Below are 24083 nucleotides of genomic sequence, written 5' to 3'. Positions count from 1 at the left end.
TGGGGCAGAACCACACTCCCTCTTTGGAGCCCAGCACCGTGCCTGGATCTGTTCACCAGCGGGGAAGGGGAGGTTGTGGGGCACTTGGACAGGGGAGAGTGTAATCTGGTTTGCTTTGTCCCAAGGGATGCTCTGACTACTGTACTCCCTTTGCCCTAGGGTCACCCTGTGCTGAGGGCTGGACCCCTGGGATCCTACAGCTCCCCAGGATCACAAAGCTTCGTGTGGTCCCACCAGTTTCCGCAGTCTGAGCAGGTTCTGAGGACCGTCTGTGAAGGCACTACTGCTGCAGAGATACGAGCTGGGATTCCCCGGACAGGATCCTGATGCTCATGTGTGCACTGCCAGTGTGAGCCCTACCTCAGTGTAGGTTTGAGGGGAGAGCAAGTGAACCTCCATGGGCTGCCAACCCATACTCTGCCCTCAAGAAGTTCCCGGGTCACCTCCCACAGTGGTGCTTGGACTCCTGAGGGGGTCAGCAGTCCGCAGGGGTTAAGGGAGCAAAGAAACGCCCCACCTACCCTGTCCACAGGACTCCAGGTTCCTTGGGGGTCAGTCTCTGCCAAACTCTTGCTGCCTTCTTTTTCTGCACCCCAGCTTTTTTTTTTTTTTTTTGAGACTGGGTCTTACTCTGTCGGGAGTGCAGTGGCTCATCTCCGCTCACGGCCTCTCATGCTCAAGCTATCCTCTAGCCTCGGCCTCCCAAGTAGCTGGGATTACAGGCGAGTGCCACCACACTTGGCTAATTTTTTGTATTTTTAGTAGGACAGGGTTTCTGCCTTGTTGCTCAGGCCGCTCTCGAACTCCCGGCCTCATGTAATCCACCCGCCTTGGCCTCCCAAAGTGCTGGCATCACAGGTGTGAACCACCATGCCTGGCTCCACTGTGCCCCACCTTCTAGCCCTGGGTTCTCCAACAGGTTCCCGCAGTCTTCCCTCAGCCTTCCCCTCCAGCCACGGTCACTTGCCTGCAGCTTTGGTTCTTCTTTCTGTGGACAACTGGCTCTGCCATCTTTAGCCACCCATCTTGGGGAAAAACCTGTCTGCTTCTGACTGTGGAGCTTATGCTTCGAGAATGAAGAACCTGTTTCTTAAAGTGCTTTTAAATCATCCTGAAAGGTCTGCCTCTTAGTGACAGGTTGTGAAATGTTAGATTCCTGCCATGCCTTGAGCAGCGAATGGCTGCCTTACCTCACGGGGCCATTTCACCAGAACTACAGTTTTCTCTTTTAAAAAAATCACTCCTCAGAAATGGCTTCTTTATTTCCATCAGTCTCTTTAAAAAAGATTCCTCAAGTCAACATTTGTGAAGAGAAAAAAGAATGTATTTATTCATGATTATTAGCAAATCATTACAATCTTACTCTGTTGTTGAAACGTGTATTTTTTCATCTTTCTAAAGAAAACAGTCACTCTTTCTCTAGGCAAAGAGCATGTGTTCTCTGTTCTGGAAAAGGGTAGGAAAGGACTGAGGCTGAATTTGTTGTCATTGACAAATGTACACATCTCTGCCTTTGTAATGTGTGAATCTGAGAAATTCTAAAAGTGCTTTTTTTTTTTTTTTTGGAGATAGAGTCTCTCCTGCCTCAACCTCCCGAATAGCTGGGATTACAGGCATGCGCCACCAGGCCTGGCTAATTTTTGTAATTTTAGTAGAGACAGGGTTTCACCAGGTTGCCCAGGCTTGTCTCAGAGTCCTGGCCTTAAGTGATTTGCCCACCTCCGCTTCCCACAGTGCTGGGATTTACAGGCGTGAGCTACTGTGCCTGGTCTAAAAGTGCTTTTTGATTAAAGAACGCCACACCTGGCCAGGCACGGTTGGTTATGCCTGTAATCCCAGCACTTTGGGAGGCCGAGTCACGTGGATCACGAGGCCAGGAGTTCAAGACCAGCCTGGCCAAGATGGTGAAACCCCATCTTTACTAAAAATACAAAAATTAGCCGGGCCTGGTGGCAGGCGCCTGTAATCCCAGCTACTCGGGAGGCTGAGGCAGAGAATTGCTTGAACCCAGGAGGCAGAGGTTGCAGTGAGCCGAGATCGTGCCACTGCACTCCATTCTGGCCGACAGAGTGAGACTCTGTCTCAAAAAAAATAAAATGAATGCCACACCTTACTGTGCTCTCTCTGTATGAATGAATGGTTTGTGTGTCTGTTTCCATAAGCCACTAGGTGGCAGAGACTCTTGGGATTTCTTCTGCTGACCCTGGTGGAAGTCATTACAGGTCTTCAACATGAAATTATCTCTTAAGGATCTCTGCCAGGACGCAGATTTGAATACCACAGTGAAGTTTGCAAGTGAAGAATTGATGCTTTTAGGAAAAGAAAAATATAAAAAGGTAACAACCATCTTCAAGAACCCCTGCATCTCAACTCAGCATGAACAAGGCAAGATTCTGAGAGTGGCTGCCCTGGGAAGCAGAAATTATTCTTGAGGATATCCATCAGCTGAGGCTCTCATCAGAGATGGAGCACCTTTAATACCGAGAAGTGGCTGTTCCCCATATGCCACTGGAAAATCAGCTTTCAGGAACTGCCCAGGATCCTGAAGCTGCTGGTACCGGTGCATCTCCTGACTGTCATGTAGAAGGCAACAAAGCTTTGGTGACGTTACAACATAAGAGTTGCAGAGAGGTGTAATCCCAGTGGACGACTGAATCCAGAGACTCAGAAAGGAAGGTAAACACTCTGAAAAATGAGAATAGTGTCATCTCCTTTGTATATTGGAAGGATCACCTTAGAGGAGAGGAGAGGCAGATCTCTGGAGTGTACATTTTGGGGTGCATTCTTTCCTTGTGAGGATAAACAGTAACAATGGGCCCTCATCATATGTTGTCTCCATCGACTCATATCAGCAGTTCTCTTCTACACTTAGTCACTTGGAGACTTTAAAATTTTAAATGCTGTTGCTCAGACCCACCCCAGATCAATTAAATCCAAATCTCTGAGAGGAGGGGCTAAGCATGGCTTCTTTATAAATTTCCAGCAGTATTTAGCCAGGGCTGAAAACCCCTGAGCTTGCCTACACCACCACAAGTGGGATTGCACCACAGAAGAGAGACAGTCCTGCATTGAATTCCCCAATGTAATAGAGGAGTAGGGTGTCACAGCCTTTAAACTTACATCTTAGAGGACTTCTCTGTAGTGTCTGCCATACCTGCAGAAAGCAGAAGCTCCAGGATTTGAATTTAGCCTTAATATGATGCATTAACAAGATGCTTCTTTTCCATTTTTCCTAGTTAAGCCTTTTCAGAATGCTGTGTTTTTCTCAGTAGGGGAAGATGGAGAAGGAAGAAAGGAATGCTGGATCACTGATGATGAGGTCCCAGGTAAGTTCAGTTTTCCTCCCCTTTGAAATGCTATGACAGTTCTCAGTATGTGGGCACTTTTCCTTTTCAATTCTCAGAAGTGCTGAGTCCCCAAAATCCAAAGCCCAGGAGATTCATGTGACAGATGATATACTCTCCACGGCATGTTTTCCTTTCACCTATGTAGCTCTTTCTAGCTCTTCTCTCCTTCCAGCATTTTCACCAGACTCAATTTCATGGGTTCATGCCTGTACTGATGTTGTGAAGAAAACAAAAGAAAACAATGGACTGTCTTTTAATCTCCCTTAAATAGCTCACTAGAATTTAAATGATGCTTACGTTCTCTCTGTGAACACAGTGACTGATGCCGAGGCCCCTAGGACTGCTTGAAGCTAATGGGGTTATTAAGGATGCATGAGAATAGCAAATACCACAAATTAATGTTTACCAAGCATCTGTTGTATCTCTTCCAAAACCTGTTTAAGCCTGTTATGATGAGTCTGTAATTTGATTCAGTATTATGTGAATTGATGAGTATAAGTGCAACAAGGATGTTTCTATAAAAAGTCAAATGTTTGGGAAAGAGTTGATAAATGCTGTCACTTAAAAAATCGCTATCAGGTTAGGTGTGAGCAATACTAAATCACTGAAGAAAAATTATAAAAATCTCAGGATTCCTTCACGAATATTATTTCTTAAGTGTCAGTTGCTCGTTGCAAGTTCATGAAACAGAAACTGTTGCATAATAGGTATGAGCACTCAGTCTTTAAAATCATTCTCATACAAAGGGGCTTAACTTCATTTCCAAAGATAAGAGCACTGAATGCACATTTATACATTTTAAAATAAAATATTTAAGATCTCTTCTATGGATCTCTACTTAGCCAACTTTTTTGCTAACACAACAAATACCAGTCTCAATTGCTTCAGATAAAACGACTTCTATCATTCCAATTATATGAGATAATCATTATTCTTATGTAGCCAGTAAACTCATTGAAGGGGAATTTTTTGTTTGTTTTTTTGTAGAGACAAGGTCTCACTATGTTGCCAAAGCTTGACCACCTTAATCAGTCAGCAGCCATCAACATCAAGGCAACACCCTCCACCAGCAAAAAGATTACAGCTTGTAAATGGCTCAGATGATCATTAGCACTTTTAGCAATATAATATTTTGTCTTACCGCTTTATTTATTCTGAGATGGACATTTGCTCCATCGCCGAGGCTGGAGTGCAGTGGCACAGTCTCGAGTCACTGCCACCTCCACCTCCCGGGTTCAAGCAATTCTCTTGCTTCAGCCTCCTGAGTAGCTGGGACTAGAGGCATGCGCCACCACGACCATCTAATTTTTGTATTTTTAGTAGAGGCGAGATTTCACCATGTTGGCCAGGCTGATGTCAAACTCCTGACCTCAGGTGATCTGCCTACCTCTGTCTCCCAAAGTGCTGGGATTACAGGCGTGAGCCACCACACCCCGCCTAGCAATAGAGGATTTTAAATTAAGGTATGCACATTATTTTTTTAGACATAATGCCATTACACACTTAACAGACTACAATATGGAGTAAATTTAACTTTTATAGGCACTGGGAAACCAAAAAATTTATGGCTCACTTTATTGTGGTAGTCTGAAGCTGAACCCACAGTATCTCTGAGGTATGCTTGTAGTTCTTTAATCATTTAGATAAAATGAGAGTCATATTTCCCCCGCAGCAAATTGTAAAACTTAAACGCAGCAATTATTTCATGTATGTTTTCATTTGTCTTGAAAGATGGTAGAAAGACAGGTACTAATTTTTTAGAAAACGTTTGAGGGCCCAGCGTGGTGGCTCATGCCTAAAATCCCCGCACTTTGGGTGGCCAAGGTGGATGGATCACTTGAGGTCAGGAGTTTGAGACCAGCCTGGCCAATATGGTGAAACCCTGTCTCTACTAAAAATACAAAAAATTAGCTGGGTGTGATGGTGCACGCCTGTAATCCCAGCTACTCGGGAGGCTGAGGCAGGAGAATCGCTTGAACATGGGAGGCGGAAGTTGCAGTGAGTCAAGATTGCTCCACTATACTAGCCTGGGCAACAGAGTCATACTCTGTCTCAAAAAAAAAAAAAAAAATAAGGGAATCGCCACAAGAAATACCATTTAACCCAGCAATCCCATTATTGGGTATATACCCAGAGGATAATAAATCATTCTGCTATAAAGACTCATGCACACGTATGTTTATTGCAGCACTGTTCACAATAGCAAAGACTTGGAACCAACCAAAATGCCCATCAATGATAGGCTGGATACAGAAAATGTAGCACATATACTCCATGGAATACTATGCAGCCATAAAAAAGGATGAGTTCTTGTCCTTTGCAGGAACACAGATGACGCCGGAAACCATCATTCTCAGCAAACTAACACAGGAACAGAAAACTAAACAATGCATGTTCTCACTCATAAATGAGAGTTGAAAAATGGGAACATATGGACACAGGGAGGGGAACATCGCACACCAGGGCCTGTTGAGATCTGAGGGGCTAGGGGAGGGATAGCATTAGGAGAAATACCTGATGTAGATGACGGGTTGATGGGTGCAGCAAACCACCATGGCACATTTTGTATCTATGTAACAAACCTGCTCGCTCTGTACATGTATCCCAGAACTTAAAGTATAATTTTAAAAACAACAACAACAATATTACTTTGAAACAATCTCTTCCCCACAAAAACAGTTTGACCTGAATTACTCAGAGTCCTGAAGACTGTCAGCACAACAGTTTAGATATCCTAGTGCTGCACTTTTATCCCTCTCCTGAGGGGTAAAATAGTTTACTATTTACCTATTACCTATTTACTATTTACAGTTTTATTTATCTAAAATATTTTCTAAGCTAAGCTGAGACCTGGAAAACACCCAGTGGATTGAGCAGCAAGAAGGTTGGCAATTATATTGAGAGAAGTGTGTGTGGGGGGGCAATGATTAGAACAGTCAGTTTGTACATTGTTGCATGAACAATGGGGAGGTTAAAAGAGAAAGAAGTAGAAATCTGGCCTAGTAGTTACTTCAGGTGGTAACAGATGGTAAAGCTGGATCAGTCTTTAATAAGAGCATCCTCTTTAATAATAGGGAAAAGATTTATTGAAATTTATAGGCATAGCAGTTTCCTGCTGACAGCTCTTCAGGTGCTTGTCCGTGTTCTCTGGAATACTGAGGCTCTAGTTAAGGGATACCCGGGTGTTGTCAGTAAATGAATTTATGTACATAGATATGTTTTTACAGTTCCTCTTCTTGCTTCCAGTGCTGACCTTTTCAGTTACCCTCCCACATTGAGTTTATTTAATTATGTAATATCTCCCTAAATGTAGAACTAATTCAACTAAATTAAAAGGGCTAATTTTTAATAGGCATCTAATGTTCATGCTATTTATGGAATAACTATTTTTAATACTTGAGTTTTAAAAATTTGCTTTAGATTTTGTCATCTTAGTATGTCTTTATGTGGTGTATTGTTTGGCTTTTTTAATTTGGTGAAACACACATAACATTTAATTTGCACGTTTCACCATTTTCAGGTGCATACAGTTCCCTGGTGTTGAGCACATTTCCATTGCTGTCAGCACTCTCCACCTCCAGAGCTTTTGCATCATTCTCAGCTCAAACTCTCTACCCACTAAACAATAACTTCCCATCGAACCCTCCTCTTGGCAATACGTATTTTCTGTCTATGAATTTGTCTATTCTAGGTTGCTTATATAAGTGGAATTGTACAGTTTTTGTCTTTTTGTGCTTTTTCTTTTAAAAAAGAACCTATAGATTTATGGCTTTGGTTGAAACCGGCTCAATAGTCCCATAGACAGTTGTTTCTGATCAACATAGAAACTGACCCTGCTGTTAAAGGTTGAAACTTGTATCTGTTTTATCTGAGTTTACTGCTCAAGAAAAAAAGACCAGGAAGTATGAAAGAACAGAAACTCACCAGACCACAGCACCAGATTCCTCCTTGTCCCTCCCTAATTAGTGTTTTCTTATACATTGTTACATTTCTTCTCGCCAAATAAACCTCTTCGTCAGTCAAGGAGAGAAATTTGAGACTGAGCTCCCATGTCCTGTCAGCGGCAGCCAGTTACAGCCTGTTGCTTAGCAATACTCGTCATTGGCTTTCTGTGTGGTAAGCAGCAAGATCTAGACCAAACCCCTGATGTTTCAGTAAGAACACGAACAACCCTTGTTACTCTTTACCAAAACTACTTTTTAACTACTGGTCTCTTTTTATCTCTCATTTGTTTTGCTCTTACATCTCTTTTTTTCTTTGATTTTACAGTCAAAAAACTTAATGCTCCCTAATTCAAATATTAAGCTTAACAAAAGAGAAAGAAAGCATGTGTAGAGAAAGCATCTTTTAAAACTGAATTAAAGATTGATTCATAGGTATATGTTTATACATTTACCTAGAGTTGTGAGTTCAAGTGAGTTTTCACAATATAAAGTGGAAAAGAATCCCAAGATAATTGTGGCATGACATAGCTATACTGAAAACCAAAAAGATTTGACCTCAGTATGGCACTTTTAATTCAAGAATACTAGCCACTGAAAGACAGTTTTTCAGAGTGTAATGATAACTCTTTAAAAATTAAGAAGAAAATATATTTTATCTTACTTTTAGTACAGCTTCTGAATTTAGTTATCAGTAGACAGGACAAAATAGATAAGCATCTGCTGCCCTTGCCCCTAAGTGATGCATTCTCACTGAGATGTAATATATGTTTATTCATACCTGAAGGCAGTGTTTTTCAATCTTTTCCATGTTAGTAGCTCACATCTTTAAGGACAGAGGATGCATATTGGGGGCAGCTTGCGTCTTAATCCTAAGTGGCTCTCTGATGTCTTAGGTTCTTTCTTTCCTATTTGTGAGTGAAACTTCTGCTCGAGTGGGATGAGCCTGTTTACCTCACTGATGATCCATTGGTTTATGTTCCAGTTTTTAGAAGCAGGCTGATTCTATTACCTGAATTAAAATGCTTTTGAGACTAAAGGTAGTATCTTAAATGTTAACTTTTGAGTTACTTTAAGCACAACTTTGATTAAATTATGGGGATTGCGTTTCCATGGCTTTCACCATAGTGAAAATGGAAAGCAGGAAATGTTCCACAGTGAACCCTGAACTTATTCATAGATAATTAATTAAGTGTCTGAGCAAAGCAAGCATTTACTCTGATTTGATTTGTATGTGTGTGCCATTGACAGATAAGCATGGTACTTGAAGCGTAATTGTGCTTTCTTATATTCCAATACCAGTAATTTTATTATGTAGTTACAGTAACTAATATTAAATCCCCAAACCTACTTAGGTCTATTCTGTATTTGTATTTTAAAATAAAGATTTTTATCTTCCAAATAGAAATGTTATTTTGTTCTGAATTAGAAAACATTGTTGAATTAATTGAGTTAAACAATCATTTTTATATGTTTATATCTTAAAAGTGTTTGCATTGTTAACTAGATTTTCTTTTATCTCTCAATGTAAGTTTTTATTGGTTTATTATATGTTGTTGTTGTTGTTGTTTTAGGAAGCCATCATTCTTCAGAGGGCAACAAGGGAACAGTACCAGCAGAAATGGAAGTATCAGCAGAAGGTTAGGAGAAAAAGAGCTTTTATATTTTACTGTATTTGTTGTATGCTTATTCTACTTTATAGATTATACTATTTTAAAACACCTTATTTGGAAATACAAGATGATTCTTTTGGTATGCTTTCCTAGTCAACAGGCTGTGCTTTTTTAAGTTATAAGATATAATATGCCTCTTTTACCATACTGATCAGTAAAGCCAATACGGGTGGAAGCTAAGTGGTTAAGTAAAGCTCTTTGTGATGCAGAATACTATTTTTCTGACCATGGTTTTTATTATAAATTGTAACTTCCTAAGTATGTATGCTTCATTACTTGTTGATGCCTAAACCTGCCCTAGCAGTCAATGCACATGGGAACAGATGGTAAAGCTAGATTGCAGTCTTTAATAATAGGAAATTAGAGCATTCTCTTTAATAATAGGCAAGAGATTTACTGACATTTTTAGGCACAACAGTTTCTTGCTGACAGCTCTTCAGGTGCTTGTCAATCTTCTCTGGAATGCTGGCGCTTTAGATAAGGGATACTTGGGTGTTGTCAGTAAATTAGTTTAGATACATAGATATGTTTTCACAGTTTCTCTTCTTGCTTCCAGTGTCTAATTTTTCAGTTATCCTTCCAATTAAGTGTAATTATTTAATCTCTCCTTAAAAGTAGAATTAATTCAACTAAATTAAATAGGCATCTAATTCGCATGCTATTTACAGAAAACTACTTGAGTTTTAAAAATTTGCTTTAGATTTTGCCATCTTAGTATGTCCTTATATGGTGTATTGTTTGGTTTTTTATTTTTTTATTTTGGTAAAATATATATAAAATTTACACTTTTAACCCTTTTTTTTAAATTTTTATTTTAATTTTGAAACGGAGTCTCGCTTTGGCGCCCAGGGTGGAGTGCAGTGTTGTGATCTCAGCTCACTGCAAGCTCTGCCTCCCGGGTTCACGCCATTCTCCTGCCTCAGCCTCCCGAGTAGCTGGGACTACAGGCACCTGCCATCATACCCAGCTAATTTTTTGTACTTTTAGTAGAGATTGGGTTTCACCGCCTTAGCCAGGATGGTCTTGATCTCCTGACCTCCTGATCCGGATGCCTTGGTCTGCCAAAGTGCTGGGAATACAAGCGTGAGCCACCGCGCCTGGCCACTTTTAACCCTTTCTAAGTGCACACAGCTCCCAGGTGTTAAGCACATTTCCATTGTTGTCAGCCATCACCACTCTCCGTCTCCAGAGCTTTTGCATCATTCTAAACTGAAGCTCTATACCCTATAAACAATAACTCCCCCTTGAGTCCTCCTCCTGTCCCTGGCAACTACTATTCTATTTCCTGTCTATGAATTTGTTTATTCTAGATACCTTATATAAGTGGAATTGCGGAATATTTGTCCTTTTGAGTCTGGTTTATTTTACTTAGCATAATTCTATCAAGGTGCATCTATAGCACTATCAGAATTTCCTTTAAAAATATTTTTTTTATTTGTAGAGATGAAGTCTTGCTATGTTGCCCAGGCTGGTCTCAAATTTCTGCCCTCAAGTGATGTGCCTGCCTTGGCCTCCCAAAATGCTGAGATTACAAGTGTAAGCCACCGAACCTGGCCAGATTTTTTTTCTTTTTACAGCTGAATAATATTCCGGGTGTGTATATATAGCAGTTCCTTTTTTATTTATTATTTATTTATTTATTTATTTTTGAGATGGAGGCTTGCTCTGTTTCCCAGGCTGGAGTGCAGTGGCACCATCTCAGTTCACTGCAAGCTCTGCCTCCCAGGTTCAAGCAGTTCTCTGCTTCAGCCTCCCCAGTAGCTGGGATTATAGGTGACCACCACCATGCCCGGCTAATTTTTGTATTTTTAGTAGAGACGGGGTTCCACCATCATAGCCAGGCTGGTCTTAAACTCCTGACGTCGTGATCTACCCGCCTTGGCCTCCCAATGTGCTGGGATTATAGGCGTCAGCCACTGCGCCCAGCTATATTGCATTTTCTTTATCCATTCACCTGTTGATGGGCATTAGGGTTGGTTCTACATTTTGGCCACTGTGAATAATGCTGCTATGAACACGGGTGTACAGATAACTGTTTGAGTCCCTGCTCTCAGTTTTGTTTTTTTTTTGGTATATACCCTTGAAGAGTGTTGTTGGATCATATAATAATACTATACTTAATATTTTAAGGAACCGCCAAACCATTTTTCACAGTGGCTGCACCATATTACATTCCAAAAACCAATGAATAAAAGTTCTAATTTCACTATATCCTTGCTGGTTGTTAATGTTATCTGTTTATTTGTTGTATTTTTATAGTGTTTGAAATTCATCCGAGGGTCTTTGCTGATAGGAAACATTAGGAAACCTTTTTCAGAGAGAATAATATGCTGTATTATATAAAGGCTTACATGTTACTTGATGTCCTGTGATCTATTTTCTCAGTAAGAAGAGGAGCTTCTCTCCACCTAGCCTCAGGCCACTGCCCCCAGTCTTTTCTGTGTTGGGTTGTGCAGGGTAGAAAGGAAGTTTGGCACCTCTTTCCAGTGTTGAGTCGTGGTAACCCATCACTGGGTTGTAAACCGCCTCGCCTCCTCTTCCTCCTACTTGGAGAAGTGTCACTGATTCTGGGTGTCACGTGCGTTTATTTTGGGTGCGATATTGATCTGAATTTATGGAAATAATACTAGATAGAAAGTTAGGGGATGGATTCCCTATCGGTATAAGTGTTTTGGGTGAATAGAATACTTAGTTTCTGAGCCTTATTTTTCCTCTGATGCAAGAAAACTGTCAATTAGTCTGTGAAAAACCCTCACAGTTCTGAATGTGGGTTTAGGACACCAGATTTCTACCACTCACTTTTCTGATTACTTCTCTTATGCAGAGATCATGGCCCAAGTCGCAATGTCCAGCCTGCCCATTGAAGATGAGGGGTCCTTGGAGAGCAGGATGGTGGTGACACTCCTCTTGTCAGCTCTCCAGTCCACGGTGAGACCTTCTGTTCTAACATTTCACAGTTGGATAGGCCTGGGCTGTAGATAAGGTAGATTTGTTTTTGTAGAACTTATAATGTTAAGTTTTTTAGTTCTAATGAGTAGTTGCTTTTCTTGAATAATAGTTATAGTCAAACACTTCCAACCAAATGTGTGTGCAGAGTTTCCACACCAATTTTCAGACAACCTGGATACCAACTGTGTATTCCATAATTCCATTCTGACACTACCTGCAGATAGTGCAGACCCCACACGTTAGGGGCTCAGTCCCACAAGACTACCCTCACTTCACATGTCAATTGCAAGTCCTAGGTTGTTACATGTACTTTTAACCCATCAGTTAGAAATCAGGGTCTTATGACCCGATTCTTGGGTTGAATCATTTGCTAAAATAGCTTGCAGAACTCAGAAAAACAGGGTTTTTTAATTTATGCGATAAAGGGTCTCACTCTGTTTCCAGGCTGGAGCGCGGTGGTGTGATCATAGCTCAATGGAGCCTTGCATTCCTGGGCTCAAGTGATCCTCCTGCCTCAGTCTCCCAAGGAGTTGAGACTGCACCACCATATCTGGCTAAGTTCTTTTGTTTTTCGTAGACATGGGATCTTATTTTGTTGCCCAGGCTGGTCTCAAATTTCTGGGTTCACACGATCCTCCCACTTCAACCTCCCAAAGTGCTGTGATTACAGGAGTGAGCCACCATGTCTTGCTAATTTACTTTCTATTATGGGTTCATAGTAAAGGATACATCTCAGACACAGCCAATGAAAGAGATGTACGTGCCGGGCACAGCGGCTCATGCCTGTAATTCCAGTGCCTGAGCAGGCCGAGGTGGGAGCATTGCTTAAGCTCAGGAGTTTGAGACCAGCCTAGGCAACATGATGAAACCCCATATCTACAAAAAATGTGTCAAAAACTTAGCCAGGTGTGGTGACATGCACCTGTAGTTCAGCTGCTTAGGTGGCTGAAGTGAGAGGATGGCTAGAGCTGGGGGTGCATGGGTTGCAGTGAGTGAGCTGCGATTGTGTCACTGCACTCTAGCCTGGGTGACAGAGCCAGGCCCTGTCTCAAAAAAAAAAAAAAAAAAAAAAGAGATGCACAGGGAAAGGTATGTAGGGATGGGTACAGAGCTCCCGTGCCCTCTATTGGACATGTTACCCTCCCAGTATCCCCTTGTGTTCGGCAACCCAGACACTCTCCAAACCCTGTTGTTGAGGGTGTTTATGAAGGTTTCACTATGCAGGAGTGATTGATAAAAATCATTGACCCTTGTGATTAAGTCAATCTTCAGCCACTATTTCTTCCTGGAGGTCAGTGGGTGACACTGAAAGTTCCAAGCCTCTAATCACATGGTTTGTTCCTCTGGCCACCAGACCTTTCCCTGAGGCTGTCTAGCAGCTTTCAGTCACCCAGTCATCTCAATAACAGCACCAAATGCATTCTTATTATGGTGGAGATCCCAAAGGTCTTAGAGGCTCTTGTGTTAGAAGCATGGGACTAAGACCAAATATTAAAACAGAAGATGCTGCTATCACGTTTATCACTGAGGACTTTATAATAACTTTAGAAGCTCTGCACCAGGACAAGAGGCAGAAACAAAATGTGTTTTTCTTTTCTTTTCTTTTTGTGGACACAGATTCTCTCTCTTTCACCCAGACTGGAGTGCAGTGATGCAGTCATAGCTCACTGCAGCCTCAACCTCTTGGGCTCAGGCAGTCCTCCTGCTGGGACTACAGGTGCACACCACGCATGTCCAGCTAATTTTTGTTTTTTTTTGTAGAGACAGGATATTGTTATGTTACTGAGGCTAGTCTCAAACTCCCGGGGTAGAGCAATCTTTTCACCTCAGCCTCTCAAGTAGCTGAAACTACAGGTGCAAGCCACCATACCCAGATAATTTTTCTTTACTTCTTTCTTTCTTTTTTTTGTGGAGTTTGGGTTCCACTATATTTCCTATGCTGGTCTCAAACTCCTGGCCTCAAGCGTTCCTCCTGCTATGACCTCCAAAATGTTGAGATTATGGGTGTGAGTCACAGCCACAGTGTCCAACAATCACAAGGTTCTTCGTAAGAGAAAGAGGGAGGTAGGAGAGTCAGCCTTGGAGGAGATGTGATGATGGAAGCAGAGGTCGGAGAGGGAGATTTGAATATGCTTCACTTCTGGTTTGAAGATGGAGTTAGAGGCCATGAGCCAAGGAATGTGGGTGGCTTCTAGAAGCTGAGAAAGGCAAGGGAACACATTCTCTCCAGAGCCTCCAGAAGGAATGCAGTCCTGCTGATTACTTTTTAATTAATTCGTTGTTGTTGTTGTTGAGACAGAGTTGTGCTGTGTCGCCCAGGCTGGAGTTCAGTCACAGATCTCACCCCACAGCAATCTCCACCTTCTGGGTTCATTCGATTCTCCTGCCACAGCCTCCTGAGTAGCTGGGATTACAGGCACGTGCCACCACAGGACCTTGATTTTAATGTTTTGGTTTTTTTTTATCCTTTTCTTTAGAAACAGGCTATTGTTCTGTCACCCACATTGGAGTTCAGTGGTGCAGTCATGGCTCACTGCAGCCTCAAACCCCTGGGTTGAAGTCATCCTCCCACCTCCACCTCCCAAGTATGTGGGACTATGGGTGAGTGCCATGTCACTCAGAAAATTTTAAAGTTTATTTGTAGAGATGAGGCCTCGCTACATTGCCAGTGCTGGTCTTCAACTCTTGCACTCAAGGGATTTTCTTGCCTTGACCTCCCAAAATGTTGGGATTCCAGGCGTGAGCCATTGTGCTCAGCCTCTCTGGTTCTTAACCTTCTTTGTCTCTCTTCCACATTTAAAGAACCCTTGTAGTACCTGGGCTTACCCAGATACGCCAATATAATCTTGTTTTAAGTTCAGCTGATTAGCAATGTTAATTGTATCTGCACCTTTATTTCTTTCTTCCTATGTAATTGTGTTGTGTAACAGAAATTTCGTAGGGATTAGGACATGAGCATCTTAGGGAGCATCGCTCTGGCCACCATGGAGACTATTTTGTGCCGGGTGCTGAGCTAACACTGGGAACTTAAGCATGAATAACACACACACCTTAATCTTCATTCATTCATTCATTCATTCATTCATTCATGGGAGGGGCACCTCAGCTTTCATGCTCCCAACAATCTAGGGAGTCAAGGAAGGCCTCCCTGAAGAGGTGATGCCAAAATAGACGTGACAAATGAGTAGACAAAGGTGATGCCAAAGTAGACAGATGAGCCAAAGTAGACAGGTGAGCCAAAGCTAGCCAAGAAGAGTAGAGGTTTAGGGGGAAGCGTATTCTAAGCAAAGGGGATCACCTACTTCAGAGGCTCCCAGAAAAGACAGTGTGGGTATTCTTGGGGCAGATGATGGTCAGTTGGACATGACAGCAGGTAAAATGGAGAGGGGCAAGCAGTAAGCCTGCCTTGCTTGGCAGGTCAGAGCAAGGACTGTTAAGGAATTTGGACCTAATCCCTGAGGCAAGGAGAAGCAATGTAAATGGGGGTGTAATGTGATCACATTCATGGATTAGAGACATCACTCAGGCTGCTGTGTGGAGAAGGCACCAGGGGGAGCAGAAGGCTCAGCGGCTGTGCTGGAGACCTAAAGCAGGGGACACCTTGAATTTAAGGAGGGTCTTTTAAAATAGAAGAAGTGTGAGTAATTTAAACGCTTGTGAGAGGGAACTAAAAGAGGGGCACAGGTTAAAGATACAAGAAAGCGGGAGGAAGAACTGACAAGTGAGGCTCCAGGGAAGGCAGGAGAAGAAGAGGTCCCAAGAGGGGGATTAGCACTTCTTTTTCTTTTCCTTTCTTCATTTTTAATGACATAGTCTCACTCTGTCGCCCAGGCTGGAGTGCAGTGGTGCAACCATAGCTCACTGCAGCTTTGACCTCCTGAGCTCAAGCAATCCTCCCACCTTAGCCACCAGAGTAGCTGGGGTGACAGATACGTGCAACTGCACCCAGCTAATTAAAAAAAAAATTGTAGAGATGGGTTGTCGCTGTGTTGCACAGGCTGGTCTGAAACTCCTGCCCTTAAGCAAGTCTCTCACCTTGGGAGTGCTGAGATGATAGGCATGAGACACTCTGCCCAGTTAGCATTTTCTTTACTTTTTTCTTCTCTCAGGGCATGCATGTTTTTGTTTCCTTTTTCAATTTTTGTTTTAGATTCGGGGGGTACATGTGTAGGTTTGTTACCTGGGTATACTGTGTGGTGCTGAAGTTCGGGGTATGAATGATCCAATCACCCAGGTACTAAGCACAGTACCCAATAGGTAGTTTTTCAGTTTTTTCCCTCCTCTCTTTCTCCCCCACTGTAGTCATCCCCAGTGTCTATTGTTGCCATATTTATGTCTATGACTACCCAAAGTTTAGCTCACACTTATAAGTGAGAATATGCGGTGTTTGGTTTTCTGTCCTAGGTTAGGTCACATAAGATAGTGGCCTCTGGCTACCTTCATGTTGCTACAAAGAACATGATTTCATTATTTTTTATGGCTCTGTAGAACTTTATAACATGAGCAAAAGAGGAAAGATAGAGTGCAGGTTTCTGTTAGATGCTGGGGCAAAAAGTTGCGGGAGTTTTGGTGTGATGGTTTTTGAGTTTTTTTGTGAAATAGGAGATGGGGACACTCACTGCCAATGAGGGACAAGTCCCTGGCATTAGGGACATGAGGAGCACAGAGAAACATCTGGGGAACACGGGAGAGAAAGTGGACTAGAGACATGTAGTCTCCTCCTTGGATGCATCAAGGGTCCAGTGTTGGGGTGATCAGACCCAACACCAGGCCATGGGGGCTATGAAGTCCAGTGGAGTCAAAGGAATGAGACAAGACAAGTTAAGCGTAAAGTGGGATGAGGGGGCCAATGCTAGTATGGAGGCTGCAAAGGCCCTGAGTTCTGGGAGCCCACGCTATTTATTGGTGATCAAACAAAGAAAAAGGTGGTGAGGATGTGGGGGTTGAAAGGTAGCGATGCATCAGGCACATGATCTACAGCTGTGACAGTTTAGCATTTTTCTTTGAAACATATGGAACATATTCTATTACTTGAGATAATGCGAAACATGTTCTTCTAGTTTAAGATACATTTGATCTATGAGTCTGGGAATGCTAGAAGCAAGGAGCCAGCAAGTCTAGGCACATTCCAGAGGCCACAAGGGGTTTTATGCCCTGAGCCCTGGATTCCATCCAAGCCACGAGGGGTTTTATGCCCTGGGCTTAGATTGTAGTGCAGCAGGGCAGCGTTCCATCCTTTGGCACAGAGCTTGGTGTTCCAAAGGCCATGAGGGGTTTTAGACCCTGGACCCTGGACATGTTCCAAGACTCTTTTACATTATGTCAGACATGCAAGCCCTGCCTCAGCTTTTTTCCGAACACTCGGCTTTTCCTCAACAGTCCAGTGGAAAGTGACAATCATTAAACGATGGTGGCCCCGACCCTTGTGGTTACAGCACTCTTTGTCCTGTTTTTATGAGACTGTTATCTGCAGACCTGGAGGAGACAGCTTCCTTTCCTTTTCTTCCTTCCCTCCCACCCTCTCTCTCTTTTTATTGTTATTATTATTTTCTTAAGACAAGAGTTGCACTGTGTCATCCAGGATGGAGTGCAGTGGTGTGATCTTGGCTCACTGCAACCTTTTCCTTCTGGGCTCAAGCGATCCTCCTACTTCAGCCTCCCAAATAGCTGGGACCACAGGCGTGGGTCACCAGACCCAACTAATCTTTTTTTTTATTTTTATTTTTGGTAGAGACAGGGTCTCACTATGTTGCCCAGCATGTTCTGAAGCTCCTGGCCTCAAGCAATCCTCCTGTCCTGGCTTCCAGGATTTCTGGGATTACAGGCATGAGCCACCATGCCTGGCCTCTGCTAGTCCTATATTCTTTAAATAGAGTTCTCTTTACTTTGTGTTAGCCATTCCCTCATTATGCTGTCCCGCTGTTGTAATTAATAGTTCTTAATATTACATTTTTACCAGTTTAAACTTTTGAGTGCTTTATGTGTCCCAACTGGACTCTGACAAGTACAGAATTGATGCTAGGAAGGGAACCAATAGATAGACCTGCAAAGATGGGATTTGGGGATAGGTTTGGTTGTTGAAGGAGCAGTGCTGACCTCCTTGCCAATGGGAAATGGACTGCTGGTGTTTTACAGGAAGTGACCTCACAATGAATCAAGCTACCACTTGCTGTTGATTGTGATGAAATGCCAGCTGAGCCCCATGCCTTGGAAGCGAAGTGGCTGCTACCCTTGACCACTATGGCAATAAAGATGGCATGAAGACACGTGGGATGGATCCTTCTGGATGCACTTCAGCAGGGTTCTTAACCCCTGGGCCATGGACCGGACAGATCCCAGGCCACACAGCAGGAGGTGAGCCAGTGGCAGGCGGGCAAAGGTTCATTGGTAATTACAGCTGCTCCCCATCACTCACATTACCGCCTGAGCTCTTCCTCCTGTCAGATCAGTGGAGGCATTAGATTCTCATAAGAGTGCAAACCCTATTGTGAGCTGCTCATGGGAGGGCTCTACCTTGCTCTGTCCTTATGAGAATGTAATGCCTGATGATCTGTCACTCTCCCATCACCCCCACATGGGACTGCCTAGTTTCAGAAAAACAAACTCAGGCTTCTCACTGATTCTACATTATGGTGAGTTGTATAATTCTGTTATTATATATTATAATGTAATAATAATAAAAATAAAGTGCACACTAAATATAAGGCACTTGATCATCCCAAAGGTTGCACCCAGCCTTCACCATTCATTATTAACATAATTATGCACTACTCAGCCTAACAAAGAGCTGGGATTACAGACCTGAGCCACAATGCCCAGCTTCTTTGTTTTTTAATTTGTACAAATTTATGGGGTACAAGTATAATTTTGTTACGTGGATAGATTGCATAGTGGCAACCAAAACTTCTAGGGTATCCATCAGTCAAAATAATGTACATTGTACCCATCATCCACCTTCCTCCCATCCTCCAGCCCCTCTGAGTCTGTGTTGCCTGTCATCCTGCACTACACACCCTTGTGTACACATGATTTAGCTCCCACTTATGAATAAAAACATGCAGTATTTGTCTTTCTGTGACTGATTGTCTTAAGATAAGGGTTAAGTTAGGCTTTCTGTTACTGAAATTGAACAACTCCTAACTGAGGGGTCACTCTCCAATTCCCCGTCATTTAGTCTTCGTGGGTGCTCTTGTGTCCTATTTTATAGAGCAGGAAATGCTGTAGTTAAGTTTTTACCTTTAGCTGAGAAAAAGAAAGAAAAGGAAAAGAAAAGAGAAGAAAACAAAATAGTGCCATTCTCCCATTCCGTAGAACAATCCTTTCATCTGTACTGGTAGTACCTGCCCAGTTTCTTCTGTAATCAGTTCTATTTTTTTATTGTTGTTTTTGTTGAGTCATGGTCTCGCTGTGTAACTCAAGTTGTTCTCAAATGTCTGGCCTTAAGTGATCGTCCTACCTTGGCCTCTTACAGTACTGAGATTACAGGTATGTATGAACCACTACACCTGACCTCTTGTCAGTTCAGTGAACTCTACTAAACTGAGTACAGTGTGAGCCTGTTATGTTCACTGCTGTATCCCTAATACCTACAGAGTATCTGACATGGAGTAGTAACTCAACATGTATTTTCTTTCTTTTTTTTTTTTTTTTGAGACATTCTTGCTCTGTCACCCAGGCTGGAGTGCAGTGGCGTGATCTCGGCTCACTGCAAGCTCCGCCTCCCAGGTTCACGCCATTCTCCTACCTCAGCCTCCCGAGTAGCTGGGACTACAGGCACCCACCACCATGCCTGGCTAATTTTTTTTGGTATTTTTAGTAGAGACGGGTTTTCACCGTGTTAGCCAGGATGGTCGTGATCTCCTGACCTTGTGATCCGCCTGCCTCAGCCTCCCAAAGTGCTGGGATTGCAGGTGTGAGCCTCCACGCCCGGCCTCAACACGTATTTTCTAAATGAATGAGTTACTATGTTTGTTTCTGATTGCTGCTGTAACAAATGACCACAAATTTTAGAGGTGTCAACACCAATTTATTATATTACAGTGCTGGAGATCAGAGTCCCACATGCATCTCGCTGGGCTGTAATTAAGGTGTTGGTGGGGCTGCGTCCCCTTCTGGAGGCTCTAGGAGAGAATTGATTTCCTGTCCTTTTGCGGTTTTCCAAGGCTGCCCACATTCTTTGCTTTTTGCTCACTTCTAAGGTCACAATGGCTTATCGAGATTTTCTTATGATGCCATCTCTCTGGTTCTTTTTTTCTTTTTTGTCTGTGTTTTGAGACAGCTTCATTCTGTCACCCAGGCTGTAGTGCAGTGGTGCCATCATGGCTCACTATAGCCTCCACCTCCTTGGCTCAGGTAATCCTCTCACCTCAGCCTCCCAAGTAGCTGCAGCCACAGACATGCGCCACTGCATTCTAATTAAAAAAAAAAAAAATTGCAGAGGGAGAGCCAGGGTCTTGTGATGTTGACAAGGCTGGTCTTGAACTCCTGGTCTCAGGTGATCCTCCCACCTCAGCTTTTCAATGTGCTTGGATTGCAGGTGTGAGCCACCATACCTGCCCTCTACCCTGGCTTTTGAGAATCAAAAGAAGGAACCAAATTTTCTTTAGCTCAACTAGGGCTGTTTCCTGATTGCTTCATCAGCAAGAAGCTGGTTATTGGGCTGTCCAGGCCTCCCAAGCAGAACAGAAATGAGGTGAGGGAGTTTTCCTGCTGCTCCACTCTGTGGGGAGTTGGACGATGACCTTTACTCATTTGCAGAGAGAGATACTCTGTAGGTACCTTAGGATGGAGGGGACTCTGATTCCAATGTCCTTATTTGTTCTTTTTTTTTTTTTTGTCTTGCTCTGTCACATAGGCTGGAGTTCAGAGGTGCAGCGATGGCTCACTGCAGCCTTAAGCTCCGGGTCTCAAGGAATCCCCTCACCTTACCCTCCTGAGTAGCTGGGACTACAAGTGAGTGCCGTGACACTTGGTTAATTTTCATTTTGTTTTGTAGAGATAGGGGCCTCACCAAGGTTCCAGGGTGGGTCTTGAACTCTTGCACTCAAGGGATTTTCCCACCTAGGCCTCCCAGTGTGCTAGGATTACAGGTGTGAACCATCATGCCTAGCCTCTTTCTTTTTTTATTCATGTGAATTCCTGGGGAACAAGTGGAATTGTTTACATGAGTAGATTATGCAGTGGCATAGTCAGGACTTTTAGGGTATTCATCAACTGCAATAATGTATATTGTACCCATTAAGAAATTTCTAATCATCCACTCTCCTATCATCCCCCAACACCTCTGACTCTGTTTTCTATCATTTTGCACTGCACACAGTAGTATACACATGATTTAGCTCCCCTTATAAATAAGAAAATGCAGTATTTGTTTTTCTGTAACTGATTTGTTTCGCTTAAGATAATGATTAAGTTAAAGTTGAACAAAAGTCATTGAGGTTGAACAACTCGGAATTAAGGGGTCGGTCTCTGGTTCCTACTTCATTTAGTCTTTGTGAGTGTTCCTGTCTTATATTATGAAGCAGATACTGCTCTAGTTCAGTTTTTGCTTCTGACCACAGAAATGAAAGGAAACAAAATGAAAACAGAAGCAAACAAAATGGTACTGTTCTCCTGTTTCTTCCAAGAACAATTCTTCCATCTGTACTCGTGGAACCTGCCTAGTTTCTTTACCAATCAGTTTTTTTTTTTTTTTTTGAGTCAGAGTCTCACTGTGTTGCCCACTGTGGTCTTAAACTCCTGACCTCATGTGATCAGCCAACCTCAGCCTCACTTAGTGCTGGGATTACAGGTAGGAACCACGGCACATAGCCTTTAATCAGTTCAGAGAACTCTACAATGTTTGGTAGCATGTGAGCCTGTTTTGTTCACTGCTGTATCGCCAGTACCTACAGAGTACCTGACACAGAGTAGGAACTCAATATGTGTTTGTTGAGTTAATGAGTGACTGTGTTTCTGATTGCCGCTGTGACAAATCACCACAAGTTTTAGGGATGTCAATGAACACCAATTTATTGTGTTACAGTGTTGGAGACCAGAAGTTTAACATGGGTCTCACTGGGCTGAAATTAAGGTGTTGGTGGGGCTGTGTCTTTTGGAAGCTCTAGGAGAGAATCTGTTCCTTCCCTTGTGCATCTATAGGCTGCTTGCATTCTTTGCTTGTTGCCCACTTTCAAGCTCACAATGGCTGGTCAAGTTTCTGTCACGATTCCATCTCTCCCGTTCTTGTTTTTTGAGACAGGACTTCATTTTGCCACCCAGGCTTGAGTAACATGGTACAATCGTGGCTCACTGCAGCTTCAAGCTCCTGAACACAAGTGATTTTCCCACCTTAGCCTTCCAAGTAACTGGGACCACAGGCGTGCGCCACTACACAAAAAGCAATTCTTCTGTTAGAGATAGGGTCTTACTGTGTTGCCCAGGCTCTTCTTGAACTCCTAGCCTGAAGTGATCCTCCCACCTTGGCATTCCAACCCCTTGGGGTTACAGATGTGAGCCGCCATGCCTGCCCTCTACCTTGCCTTTGGAGAACCAAACAAAAAAGGAGCTAAATTTTCCTTAGCTAAACTAGGGCCATTTCCTGATTGCTTCATCAGCAAGAAACTGGTTACTGGGCTGTCCCAGCCTCCCAAGGAGCCCATAACATGAGGTCAGGGAGTTTTCCTTCTGCTCCACGCTGTGCAGAGTTGGAGGCTAATGTATACTCTTTGCAGAGTGAGATGCTCTGTAGGCTTAAGATGGTGGGGACACGGATTCCAGTGTCTTTTTTTTTCTTTTTCTTTAGAAACCGGGTCTTGCTTTGTCACCCAGGTTGAAGTTTAGTGGTGCAATAATGGCTCACTGCAGTCTCAAACTCCCGGACTCAAGCGATCCTCCCACTGCAGCCTCCTGAGTAGAAGTGACTACAGGTGAGCACCATGACACTCGGCTAATTTTTTTTCTTTTTTTTTTTGTAGAGGTAAAGCCTCCCTGTGTTGTCAGGGCTGGTCTTGAACTCTTGCACTAAAGAGATTTTTCCACCTCTGCCTCCCAATGTGCTGGGATTACAGAGGTGAGCCATAGTGCTCAGCCTCCCTCTTTTTGTATTTGTGTAAATTTATGGGTTGCAAATATTTTTACATGGATGGGTTGTCTAGTGGTGAAGTCAGAACTTTTAGGGCATCCATCAACTGGAATAATGTACCTTTTGCCCTGTAAAAAATTTCTCATCATCTACTCTCCTTGCATTTCCAGCACCTCTGACTCTTCATTGTTTGTCATTTTGAACTCCACTTCTTCATGTACACATGAATTATCTCCCACTTATACATGAGAACGTTCAGGATTTTTCTGTGACTGACTTGTTTTACTTAACAGCTAAGTTGAAATTGAACAAAAATCATTGAAATTGAATAACTTGGAAATGAGTGGTCACTCTCCAGTTCCTACTCATTTAATCTTTATGGGTACTCCTATGTTTTATTTTATAGAGCACAAAGTGCCCTGGTTAAGTTTTTGCCTCTGTCCAAATAAATGAAAGTAAAGGAAAAGATAAGAAAAGAAAATGGAACTCTTCTCTGATTCTATCCAAGAGTAATCATTCTATCTGTGCTGGTAGAACCTGCCCTGTTTCTTCCTCAATCAATTCTGGTTTTTTTTCTTGTAGAGTGAGGGTCTTGCTGTGTTGCCCAGGCTGGTCTCAAACTTCTGATGTTACATTATCCTCCCACCTTGGCATCTCATAGTGCTGTGATTACGGGTATGAATCCCTGCACCCAGACTTTAATCAGTTCAGTGAACTCTACAAGGTTTAGTAGCACGTGTTTTGTTCACTGCTGTTTTCCCAGTGCCTACAGAGTACCTGACTCAGAGTAGGACTCAATATGTATTTACTGAATGAATAAGTGACTGTGTTAATTTTTTTACTGTGGCTGTAACAAATGACCATAAAGTTTAGGGATGTCAAATCACACCAATTTATTATGTTACAGTGCTGGAGATCAGAAGTCCAACATGGGTCTCGCTGGGCTGAAATCAAGATGTTGGTGAAGCTGGGTCCCCTTTTGGAGGCTCTAGGAAAGAATTTGTTTTCTTTCATTTTGCAACTCCTAAAGGCTGCAAAAGATCAAAACAAGAGATACTGGGGACTCCAATGGGGGGAGGGTGGGAGAGGAGCAAAGGTTGAAAAGCTACCT

At 42.8% G+C, this 24083-nt stretch overlaps 2 long non-coding RNA genes across 3 annotated transcripts; one reads left to right on the top strand and one right to left on the bottom strand.

Moving 5' to 3' along the window:
- Positions 1 to 1335: 1335 nt before the first annotated feature.
- LOC129051491 (uncharacterized) lies at positions 1336 to 7444 on the bottom strand. The gene is made up of 3 exons (XR_008515783.2): positions 7272 to 7444; positions 3121 to 3558; positions 1336 to 2685 (listed from the first exon to the last, which is right to left on the bottom strand). It is a non-coding gene; the product is annotated as an uncharacterized LOC129051491 (long non-coding RNA).
- A 10627-nt stretch (positions 7445 to 18071) lies between these two features.
- Positions 18072 to 23649, top strand: LOC129051490 (uncharacterized). 2 transcript variants are annotated; one of them, XR_010137540.1, is made up of 5 exons: positions 18072 to 18264; positions 20447 to 20602; positions 20765 to 20862; positions 22694 to 22817; positions 23555 to 23649. It is a non-coding gene; the product is annotated as an uncharacterized LOC129051490 (long non-coding RNA). The 2 variants fall into 2 exon arrangements; XR_010137539.1 differs by lacking the exon at positions 20447 to 20602.
- The last annotated feature ends 434 nt before the right edge of the window (positions 23650 to 24083 follow it).

Source organism: Pongo abelii, chromosome 17 (genome assembly GCF_028885655.2).
Source record: "Pongo abelii isolate AG06213 chromosome 17, NHGRI_mPonAbe1-v2.0_pri, whole genome shotgun sequence".
Taxonomy (NCBI): Eukaryota; Metazoa; Chordata; class Mammalia; order Primates; family Hominidae; genus Pongo; species Pongo abelii.
The sequence above is the reverse complement of the archived record's forward strand: the minus strand, read 5'-3'. Positions and strand labels throughout refer to the sequence as shown.